We start from the raw sequence: 12,477 nt of genomic DNA, 5'->3' as shown, positions 1-12,477 counted from the left end.
CAGTTTCCCCCACCCTATGGGAGATGTGGTGGCTACTGAGTGTGTGGTGCTTTACCTGTGGCTCACAAGAGGCCTGAACCTCCGCTGCTGGGAGCCTGGGGTGCACCTCATCTGTCTGGTGACAGCGCCTCCTCCACCCATGAGGGATCCGAGCTATACTGGATACAGTAACACACACCAGAGTATAGTATAACGGTATTTACTAGGCACAGATTTAGAACACACATATAATATGCAACAACACCTTACAATACGTATATTGGTATACCCACACAATATTTCAACACTACTTGGGTGAGGGGAACCAGTGTCCCAGTGTCCAGCCCACAATAGGCACTCCCACCCCAAGTGTGTGTGACAGCGCTGCCCACAGTAGAATGTTGGTGCACTTGAAGATAGGGTATACCTTCCGGGTGCTCCAGCTTCCGGTAGCGCCGACTGAAGACAGAGATCAGCCCGGTCCAACGCCGTCGCCGTCAGCGATGGCATCCGCCTCCACATGGGGTGGTATCCCGCTGGAGGGTCCCACCGTAATAGTCTCTCTCTGTCTGGTGATCTGGTCCCAGACCACCAGATGCCAAGTCGCCGCCGCGTCCTGGCTGTGTCCCTCGTGCTTGGCACTCCAGGGGCAGTGTCCCTATCTACTGGGCCTTTCCCTGAAGCAGCCACAAGCTCAAAGGGAGAGTCAGGGCCTAGCTTGGGCCTAAGGGGGTCTCTGGCCTAGTGCAGGGGCCACAGAAACCCTGCATATACACCCTTACCCATCTGTGTCCCAGCTCTAACTGGCGTGGCTCGCAGCGCGCCAATTGTATCAACTGTGTGGAGAGGAGAAATCTGCAGCCCTATTGGCTGTACTGGGGCATTTTGTATAGCAGCCGTGGGGGCTGCTGGGAATTGTAATCCCCGCGGAGCCAATTTGTGTAATGGCCGCCACTCTATTCTATTGGGCCGCACATGCACGAAATGTACTGTGCATATGCGAGCACATACAACATGGCGGCGCCCTACAACGGGAGCCGACGCAGACCTCGAGCGACTAGCCCGCCTCACTAGTGCAACCGCTACCAGCCTGCATCTCCCAAACGTCTCACCCCAGCCTGTGCTGCCGGTCACAGCCGCAGCAGGAGGTACGGGGACAACCGGGGAACCCAACAATGGGGGGGTGGGTTTGAGCAGGTGGAAGCCCAAAGGGATACCTGGTCACATCTAACCAAACATATGATCGCAATGAGACTGTCCAGCGTGCGCGCGTGCCCGTGTGCGCTCCACTGTTTGCAGACAAAGAAATTTGATTCTGCCGCTCGATGGCGCGTCACGTGAGCGGTTCACCCAATGAGAGCGAACCAGCTCCGTGACGTCACGGCCGCGCCCCCCGACACGCCCCCCAGGCACGTGCCACTACAATTTTTCTACAGAACACGAATCACTCCTGCTTCTCATGCGCCTGACGTCATCGCACTCGAGCGAGATCGCCCTCAGCCAGGCCACGGACTTAGCCCCCTTCTGGCACAGGACTGATTCAAAACAATGTCCGCTTCTCCTACAGCTGCGTTGTGTATGTCCTGCTTCAGCGCACCAGCAGTTGCAATAACGTCGGACCCATCAGTAAATTATATATTTTTCAAATACATAATATAATGTCTTGGGAATGTTTACTTCTTGAAAATAGTGAGGCTCCGCCTCCCTCTGCCTTTATAAATATCTTACGTCTGTTGTTCCTGACTTGCAATTCCAGAGGCCAAGTCCCTGTCTTCCTCCTTCTCTGGCATTTTCCCAGTGATGAGACTACACTTCCTAGGTTGTAATAACAGATCAGAGATACGCAAGGCCAAAGTCCCCTCCCTCAAAAGAATTCTTTTTTCCCTTGCTTACCTACACGAGCACACACACAATACAGTACATTTTAATTTTTAGTGATAGTAAAGTTCCAGCATCTTATTTTTGTACACGGAAATACTATTTTAATATAGCCAAACATTAAACATTGCATCTTAGTGATAACAGGATTTATTTTGTCACTCTAGTAGCACATTTTAGCACACATTCGACTACAACAACATATCAAGATTTAGCAGGTAAACCTTCAAGTAAACTCATTTGCATGTAAGACAGGGCACATTAAATATCAACCCTTACTTTTTCATTTTCCTATTTATTTTTCTCACAATTCCTTTCTCTGTATTTTCTAATAATTTTCTTTTCCTCCTCTCTTCACCAGCCTTGAAAACCCCTGATAACACAATATAAATGTGACTTTTTTTTTCTTTTAGATATCCAAGATATACAGTAGTACACAGGAAACGTGTACATTCCGATTTGCAATACTACCCGGTAATTATATGGACATTATTCAATTAACAAATAATAAGTCATATACAGTATGAAAAAATGTCACTTACCATGTACTGTATGGACACCAGCAAGTATGTTTGCGATGTTACCATCATATTAACTAGGGACTAGGCTAACCATATGCATAAATACTGCGCAAGGAGAAATGAATTCGATTATGCTTTACTTGCAGAGTTTTCTAATCACTGTGTAAGTAATGGAGGTAGAGCTTCATGGTTCCAATTTTTCATTCTGGAGACTTTGATAAATAGACGCCAGTGTGTATAAATTACTGTACATGTAAAATATGCGCATGGAATCTATATTGTGTGATTGTATTATTCTTGCTTGTAAGTTTCATTCTTTTTTGGTTGGTTGCCCATCCTCCTCTGTTACAACTGCTCTTCATTGGCTGATCCAGCCACTTCAGTGAAGAAAAGAGAACAATTAACATACACTCAGCGCTATATTGTACCTACTAGAGTTGTGTTCTGATTACACCATGACAAATATTACAAGATATTCAAAATTGACATCCAATTAGAAAGTCCTCAAAAAGAGTCAACTGTAGGGAGTCTCTTAAAGGGAATGACAGCATGGGGCACCAACAGATTCTTCTGAAACCTAAGGCCTTGCCCCCGCTGCCTGCTATAGCGTCCGCTGTGGCGGACGCTGCGCTCACCAGAGCCCTCCCCGCAATGGCGCCGGGTCCGCTGCGAGGGGGGGGCCGCAGCGCTCGCGCGAGAGCTACTCCTGCTCTCAATAGAATTGAGAGCAGGAACTCACGACGAGCGGCTAGGCACGCCCTCCGGCGGTTCACCCAATGAGGGCGAACCTGCCGGGTGATGTTATGGCCGCGCCCCGTCACTCCTCCGGCACGCCCCCCCCGGTCTCTGCTCCTGCAGTGAGCTGCAGACCGGGGAATCGCCGGAACGCGCAGCCAAAAGCGCGGGCGCGCATTACAGCGCCGTGACCGGGGCCTTAGCCTAACAGTCCTACACTTAACCAAAGTTGTTAAGCATATGAGTGAAGCCTTTGGTTTATTAGAGGCTCATAAATGAAGCGATTGGAGTTAGTGTTTAACACCAATTTTATTTATCACACCTAATTACTAAAGCCATATAACCAGTGGCCTTTTATTGTGAAGATATGTTTGCGATATTTGTAAATGCAAATGCATAATTAATGCTAAATGACTTATTCACTTGTTATCACTAATCTCACATACTTGGCGATAGCTGGATGTCTCTTAAAAATATTGCTGAATTTTTATCACTTGCTCCGAGCCGGAGTTGAGCCTTTCTTGAATATGTATATAATGGCCACTATATAGCCAAGAATACTCAGTATGTGATAAAATGACATTATTGTAGAACATATTTATATATTACCCATTACTAGCCCAAGCAACCAGCTCTTCATCGGTTGACCATAACTAGCTGGCCCATCGCGCTACTAAGGAGGTAATATATTGGCACACAATAATGTTATGCTTTTTGTGTTTTATTGGTAGGGTGTTTCTTTGTACATTAAACTACCTGGTGCCTGAAGGCATTCCTTTACCATACAGATGCAGCCACCAGTATTAGATCACTTGCCTTGGAAAATATGTGGCAATTTCACTGTAAATGCCTCAACATTTCTGTGAGCTTCCTATTGGCCCATCGAATTAACACAGCGGGGGGTCCCTGCAATCCCATTCAAACTGATTAGGATGGCAGGGACCCCTGCTGTGTTAATTCGATGGGCCATTAGGAATCTCACAGAAATGTTGAGGCATTTACCATAAGATGCCTTAGTTTTTACCCAGGCAAGTGATCGGTAGCTTCAGGAATCAAAGGGGTTAAATAACTTGTTGCTGTCACATTTTTGTAAGAAATCCTATAATGGACCAAAAACGGTAGAAAAGTGTGATATCTCCTCCTATACCCCTCCACAATTTCATCGCTAGCTCTGATTTTTTTTTTTTACAAATTTTAAATGTATGCAAATGAGATGAAGTTCCCTACTCATTTATTAATACATCATTCTTAGGGAATATGTCAGTAAAAAATATTGCTGCAATCCCATTTCTTAAGAACAGCAAATATTATAGAAGTTACATTGACCATATAGACCATTATTCCAACCCTAGGTATTAAGAAAATGTATATAACAAAATTACACAAAATGAAAAAGCAATAGCGTGGTTAAACTGCAAAAATACCTGGCTATTAGAAAAAATAACTGAAGGCAGAAAGTTTTTTCAGAACCTACAACTTGAGGGCAGCAGCTCTAGCAGCAAGTAAATCCAGCTGCTGGATAGCTGCACTGACGCAGCATACTTTTGCTACTTTCTTACTGCTTAGGCTGGTTTTATAGTACTGTAAGTGCTGCCATATTGTTTTGTGCATATTTTGTGCATATTGTATAACCGGTGACGCGCGTGGCTAGGGGGCGTGGCCATGACATCCGAAGCGTAGGCCGAACTGTGATTGGCTCACAGTGTCACATCAACAGCTCGAAAATACAAATTTCTTGTATTTCCTCAGATCTGCCGCGCCAATGCTCACGGGCGTGCGTGCATGCGTCTCCACTATAGCAACGTCAGGCCCACACATGCAATTATCATTGACACGGTAGCGCACGCGCGCTCACTGTATTAAAGGCCATACTCAGCCTTGTGGACACTCCCCGTGGCTAACTTTATAAGCAGAGCACTTTCTGGTTTCCAGATCAACGTGGCTTTGCATCCAGCTTTGCTGTCTGAGCATAAACTCCATCTAATTACTTCAGGGCCGGATTAAGACCGTTAGAGGCCCTAAGCACTTAAAAGATTTTAGTTCCCCCATATATATCTAATTCAAAATATAAACAATAATAAACCGTAAAATAAAATTTTATTTTTCGAAATGAAACAAAACATTCATTTATTGTGGGAGCCTCTTTTTGTGGAACATGGTTCAGCTGCAACATTTGCAGTTTTGCACCATATGGTCCATGGTAAATCCGGCAATGCAACATTTCTGTGGTGCCCGCCTTCCCTTGATGCCCTAATCACGTGCTTAATGGTTAATCCAGCCCTGAATTACTTGCTGCCTGACTACACTCCTGACCTCTGCCTGCCCTGATCCCGGCCTGCCTAACCTTTATCCTGCCTGCCCTGACCTCACCCCGCCTGACCTGCGCTTCTGCATTGTCCATTATACTGCGTTTGCACGTCGATCCTGCATAACACCTGCTCTTCACCAACTTTGTGATGCACAGCCCGTCTCTGCAGCCATGCTCTGGGCAACATTTAAAAAACGAATTATTTACAGCTATTTTTGTTGCGAAAAGTGGCCTTTTCCGCAAGTTGGTTTATAAGTCTTCACTGCAAATAATATAAATATGGTGCAAACACACAGAAATACAACATCATGCTATTGTAGTTTGAGTTTGTAGTGGGTGACACTGTGGTGTGGTATCTGTGGATGAAAATAGAAGTCTACTGAGCTTCCCATTTGCCTAAGCAGCAGCAACATCCCCACTCCCTCTGCACTGGGGAGAAAGGGAGACTGGGCTGCTGGGGTGGGCAGGGGTTAGGGGCCACAGATGAAGACCCTGTGGGCCGCATGCGGTCCCTGGACCCCCTGTTGTCACTGTTGCACAACATCTAAAAGATGTAGCCAGCCTTAATGTCTTTGGTGCCGTTGTCACGCACGATCATGCGACCGCAGCGTTTACGGCATCAAAGGATTAATGCTGTGGGGGGTCCCATTCAGAAGATTGTTGTTTTTCTTTCGATTTTTCCTCTGCGCCACTGAGGACAGTAAGTCTTGATACATCTGTGGCTCAGGGGTGACATCTGCTTTACTCCCCCTTTCCTGGAGCACGCTCAGCTCCATACCTGGGAAATATGCATTGATTCCCTATAGCATATTTATTTATTTATTTACAAAATGTTTTACCATGAAGAATACATTAAGAGTTACCTCTCGTTTTCAAGTATGTCCTGGGCATAGAGTTAAGATGACAAATAATACATGGAGGTTACAAATACAGTTACATAAGTGAACAGGGTATACATTATATACAAGACATAGCATGCACTGTTAGAGATAATATATATTATAGGCGTATGTAGAAGTTACAGACCGGATTAAAATGTGAGACAGCTTTGGCATATTCCATATTACAGCGTTAAAAATCTTCTAATGTTTCTAATGCCTTAATGCTCTTGATGCAAAGCCATTGCACAACACTTAAAATACATCATTTCTGAAATTACTGGGAAAAGTTTCATCATTTGTGTCCCCACAAGGACAGCACACATTTTCCCAATTTCATCCTTCATTTCACTGGCAGATGTTCTTGTCTTTGAAACAATGTCACTTAGAATGATCTATTCTCACTGAAGACAGTACCTGTTACTTGACAACCTGCATCAAAGACACTGTGACATTTCAACTATAGAATCTGTCACCATATGACTGCACACTCCCTAACATAACGAATATTAACAATTAATCCCATCATACCAGCAGGCAGATGACATCTGTTGATTTTACTTTACATCCAAGTCTGTTCTCACCCCCACTACCCCCAATAGCCTTATAGTTGTTAGCATTTGTATACTGGTCCAGTACAATTTCAATAAGAGACAGGCATCTGTAACACTTGTACTGTATTTTCTTACTTCACTCAATACTTCTTAAATTATGCACTAATTGTTTTACTGTTCTTGTTATCCATCAAAGTATATGGGACTTCCTTACTTCCATTTCTCGAGTCTTCCTTATCAGCAGTAAAGAATCGTTTACTGACTTCCAAAACACAATGTCACTCTTCACTCTCAAATAGTGATCGCTAGATAGCAGGTTACAAACTACAGCCGTATCCTTCTTGCTTAACTACTCCAGCAGTGCCAGCAGGCCCGTATTTATGCATAGGCCTACTAGGTCCGGGGCAGCAAGGGGGGTGGCACATTTCGGATGGGCCAGTACTGCGATTACAAAGGCCCCACTCTCTTCCCCACAACAATTACTCGGATTGCCGGAGGGAGAGCGTGGGGCCTCTGTAAATGTCTCTTACCTCTTCCTGCAGCGTCGCTATTCTCCTTCTCCAGCGTCACATGGGGGCACTTTGCTAGACATCGTGACAACACATGGTGTCCCGTTGTCATGGAAACGTGTCGCCACATAACGTCGGGACGCTGCAAGAGGAAGAGGCCAGGGCAACAAAAAGGTAAGTGCCCATGGGGGGAAAAATTTGAAAAATGGTCCTGAGTACCAGTGAATTGTTGAGTTGTCCAATCATACATTCCAAAGTCTCCAAGTCTTCAATAGGAATCAGTCGTTTATGATTAATACACAAATGGAAAATCCATATAATTTGACTTACATACGCAAGCATTGTTAAGGTCCTCATTTACTTTCAAAAAGAAGTACTGCAATTGAGGTATTTCCACATTCTCTCAATCCCAGTTTCTTTTGGAAACATAATATATTACCATTATGCCTCAACTAACCAATAAAAGGTATCTAAACAGCTGGAAGAGCGAAAAGTCACGAAATGGTAATACTGTAGAAGGGGCCCCAAAATACCGAACACAGTTAGAAATGAGCCTTTTTAACAAGAGATCCGTTCCTTCTCATTTTCTTGGGCTCCCAGAAGAATTTTCAAAAGTTAAGACTTCTTTCTGCAAGATTTGTTACATCCCTGTGAACAGAGGCTGGCTGACAAAAAAAGACAAATGCAGTACATGGAAGGCTGATGCCTATTCCCTATGATTCTAAAAATTGGGTTGTATGTTTTGGTGCTGCCCCAAAACTTAGATTCTTCCATATTAGGGAATACAGACAGGCATGAAGTCGGCATCTAAGGAACTGTACAGGAAGACACTTCAGGAACCATGGATGAGTGTCTGAAGAAAAATATTGTCAAACACAGGGGTTACTTAATTTAATCTAAATTCTAATTCTAAATCGTGTCAAGATTAATTTCCATAATTTGCAACATATTAATATATAAATTATTATTATTACACTTGTGTGTGTATGTGTGTGTGTGTGTGTGTGTGTTATTGTTCTCACACTATCATCAAAACAAAAGTGGGGAGCTAACAGCTCCTTTACCAAGCAAGTCAGAACCTTGAGACAAAAAGTAAAGAGAACAAGGGCTAGACTATTGTAGCACCCCATGTGGAATACTACTTAAGGGCCCTAGAGGGTTAGCTGCAGGTATAGCTACAGTGTATCGCCTCTATCTTCCGCAAGGGATATAATGACAAGATAGAACCTAGCCACACCCACCTTCTACAAAGTGCCTGGTGATGTCATTAAACAATGCTACTAATTAGAATGTCATACCCCTCCCCTAGTAGTCCTGGTGACTAGTAATGTCCCTAGTGGGTAAATATATATTGTGAGGATGGACCAAGATTGCTACATGTCTGATCTCAAATATATATGAAGAATATAAAATACATTGAAAAATATTTCCCTTCATGTGTACAGTACTTTTCATGCTCGAAACATAATTAAGAAAATTCCCTCGTCTGACGGTAATTACTTTTAGCAACATTAACTGCTTCCAGTCATTGGATCACAATAGTAACTCTGCAGTAAGTGTTAATTTTCTTCGTAATATGTTCCATATGGTTATACCATCCTGTTCCCTGAAACATGAAGTGGGCGTCGCAGTTTCCCTTTATAATACCAGCACAACATTATCGATGTCAGGTCTCTATAGGAGAAAACAAGTTCCATGTGCCATGTTCTGAACATATAGTACTTTTCGAATGGAAAAATAATTTTTCGTTAATTACATAATTTTAACCGTATTCTTTAACCCCTTTACTGCTTAACAGACTGCACACAAAACTGTCTCTGGTCACTTTTTTTTTATCAAGTCATTGCTTTTGATTTCATGGCACATGGATTTAGAAATGTCAACAAGTTTAAAGAGGAGATTCACCAAGCTATGGTAAGGGATATCGTAGCTTGATCCTGTGTTAACTTCCATTCAAGTCAAACTCCGAGCTCCGACACCCCTTATCAGAACTTAGTAAATCCCATCCTAAATGTCTGAATGGAAATGACTTGCTATGTTTTCTTGGTACTGTAGGTCAAGAACATGGACTCAACCAAAAGAGTCCACCAGCATGGTTTCCTCCAAGTGGATAGCAGGTTATTTCTACACTAAGTGGTGATTTTATCTGCCCTGCACAGTTCAAAATATTTGCAACACACCTGTCGAAGATATTCATCCCATTAACTCAAAACAAGGTTTTGGTAGGAGGACAGAGGGCGATTCTTGTGTTTTATGCGAGAAGATTACATTTCATAATTTGCCATTATGCCCTTATATACTAATTACTGTTTGAATATATAACTAAAATTAATAAACTTGGATTAACAGATATTCTGTTTTGTGTAATTCTCTACATGTAAATCAAATTGAGAATCAAAGCTCCCTATTCAACAAGCTGTGAAGCCAATTGCCAAGAGAAGCTTCATTCAAATGAATGGGAGTAACATCTCTATCATGGATCTCTTTGACAAAGCGCCCTGCGCGCGAAACGCGTCAGAGTACCTGCCAGGACTATTCATGTTATTGTTTTTTAGTTAATAAACTTTTTTATTTTTATATCCTGCCTGCCCATCAATCTGTTTTGTTGTGCTCCTGTTTTGTCCCTTTTGGGACCTTTTCCGTCCCATCTCTATCATGGGGAAGGCATTTTTGTAGCATAATGAATACGAGACAAAAGAGATAAGGTCTTCTGTAATATATAGCAAGAGATTTTACATGTTGATCGGTACGCTCTCCATTTCAATCAAAATAGATCACTTGCCAGGACGTTCGTTCTAAAAAAAAACCTCAATCCAAAACATGACATGATAAAATATCTCATGAAGCTAGACTCAATGACCCAATAGAATTATAGACATGTAGCTGTGGATCATGTACAACAACTAAGGCCGGGGCCATAGAGGCTTGATGAGGGCGGAGGCACGCTGACGCTGAGGCTCGCCTGCTGAAGTCTGCGCGATTGCATGGACTTGCAGGCGAGCCAGCGTGCGCGAAGGGAGCCGGGGGGGGAGGTGGTTGGAGGCGGGGCAGTGACGTCGCTGGGCCAATCGCCCGCGACGCACTGACGTCAACGTCACGGCGCCGACGTCACGGCGCCGTGACGTTGACGCTGCTTCAGGCCGATTAGATGTTTTCAGCCGACAGCGCGCTGAAAAACAGCTTGGCTGTCGGCTGAAAATTCCAAAGCCTCAGCACGCCTGCGGACGCTCGCGTGAGCCTCCTCTCAAGGCATCCTCATTGAGGATGCAGGGGCTCAGCGCGGAGCGTCCGCACGGCTCAGCGCGGCCTGTCCTTCTATGGACTCGGCCTAAGGCCTGGGACATAGTACATTGAAGCTCGCTGAGGCGCGCTCCTGCTCTGCCTCGCCTGCTGAAAATGGGGCTTTTTTCTGTCCTTGCAGGCGAGGCAGTGAGCGCGCTCAGGGGGCGGGGCGGAGGCGCGCCAGGAGGCGGAGCGGGAGGCGTGCCAGGAGGCGGAGCGGGAGGCGGGCTTAGTCCCCCGCTCCCATTAGATGGGAGCGGTCACGTGACCGCTCCTCCGCTTCCCCGAGCGGCAAATTTCAAACCTGCCTGTCTGTTTCAAGTTTCTCAGCCTCCGCACGCATCAGCGCGCATGCGGAGGGGGAAACTATAGCCGCGCTGATGACAGATGCAGGGGCTTTGTGCATCTGCTCAGCGCGGCTCAGCCCGCCTCAGTGATGCTTAAACTTACTATGTCCCAGGCCTTAGAAAAATAAGAAGAAATGTGACTTCAATGTGGGTCTCTCACTACAATAACGCACCACACTTTGTGTGCTTTACTTGTAAATTACTGTTCAACTGTAAACAGTCTCTCCTTCAATTCAATCACAATGTTTACTTGGCAGAGGTTTATATATAAAACATAAGTGGCAACACTATTTTAGGCAGCTGAGAAGAAGCAACAATAACAATTAACCAAATAAATACCTGGTTGTGTGAAACTCATATTCTGCCATCTCTCAGCCCTTTGAGAATCTGTGCTCGTGAATGTTGTGAAAGTAATGTTATGTAATATATTGACTTTTTTTCATTTACTCCATTTGCTGTCTACAGACTGTTTACTATTTATAGTCTGCTCCAGGCACACAAGGCAAACCTAAATTTAAGTAGAGAGAGAAGTAAACAACTCATACACCCACATTCATGATTACAGACCTTCCCCTGGGTGTCTGCAATAAACATACCAAAGTGCTGTCAGTCCAGCCTCACCTACTGTCCCTGACAGTATGAAGGCTGGCAGTACAGTATGTTAACTCATTGTGTCTGTGGATTGGGCATAAACCATTATTCAAACCTCAATTGTTTGACTAAGCAGCATTCTTGGCGGCACACTTTTTTATTTTTTAAATATATGCAGCATTTGATTACCTTTAATGAAAACGAATTACTGTACCGAAGATGCCGATCGATCCGCTGTCCTGTGATCGATCAGCGAAAATCATTCTTCCTGGGTTCGCCTACTGGCTGCCTTTGAATAAATCCTGTAGGCAGGGGAATGCAACAAGAGATCTCTGTGTGATAACGTGTTGCAAAAGTTCTTTCAGGGCTTGGTTCACAAGGAGGTGTGCCGGAGCCTGCTCTAGCAACCAAAGAAAAGGATGCTCAGTACATTAACAACCATCTAATATCATTAAGGATGCTCAGTACATCAAAACTCATTAAAAATTGCAGAGGTTTTATTTTTATTTTTATTGAGTAATTATTATCTAATATTACAGCATTGATTTGTAAAAAAATATATAATTTATAAAAAAAAATTTTTTTTCCAACTTTCTTTTTATTCATTTTCAAAACATAGCATATTCATGACATAACAATATTTTGTCCTGGTGGACAGACTCTTTAACCGACTTACAACATATAACCGACGTGGGGGGAAGACAGGACATAGACAGATGTGGGGACAGGGAGGAAAAAGGGGGGGAGGGAAGAAGTAAAGGGGGGGGGGGGAGATTAGGGAGGACTAACAACTGTATATCTTGCGTCTCTCTGTACGGGGATTGTCATCCTCGGCTTACTCTATTGCGACTCTCCCTTCTATAAGGATAGAGGGTTTCCCGTTTATTCCCGTCTA

General features: G+C 44.0%; 1 long non-coding RNA gene across 1 annotated transcript; it reads left to right on the top strand.

Moving 5' to 3' along the window:
- Positions 1 to 1,876: 1,876 nt before the first annotated feature.
- Positions 1,877 to 9,911, top strand: LOC142490920 (uncharacterized). The gene is made up of 4 exons (XR_012800149.1): positions 1,877 to 2,075; positions 2,271 to 2,331; positions 7,396 to 7,536; positions 9,418 to 9,911. It is a non-coding gene; the product is annotated as an uncharacterized LOC142490920 (long non-coding RNA).
- The last annotated feature ends 2,566 nt before the right edge of the window (positions 9,912 to 12,477 follow it).

Source organism: Ascaphus truei, chromosome 3 (genome assembly GCF_040206685.1).
Source record: "Ascaphus truei isolate aAscTru1 chromosome 3, aAscTru1.hap1, whole genome shotgun sequence".
Lineage (NCBI taxonomy): Eukaryota > Metazoa > Chordata > Amphibia > Anura > Ascaphidae > Ascaphus > Ascaphus truei.
Note: the sequence above shows the minus strand (reverse complement) of the source record. Positions and strands in the feature narration are given on the sequence as shown.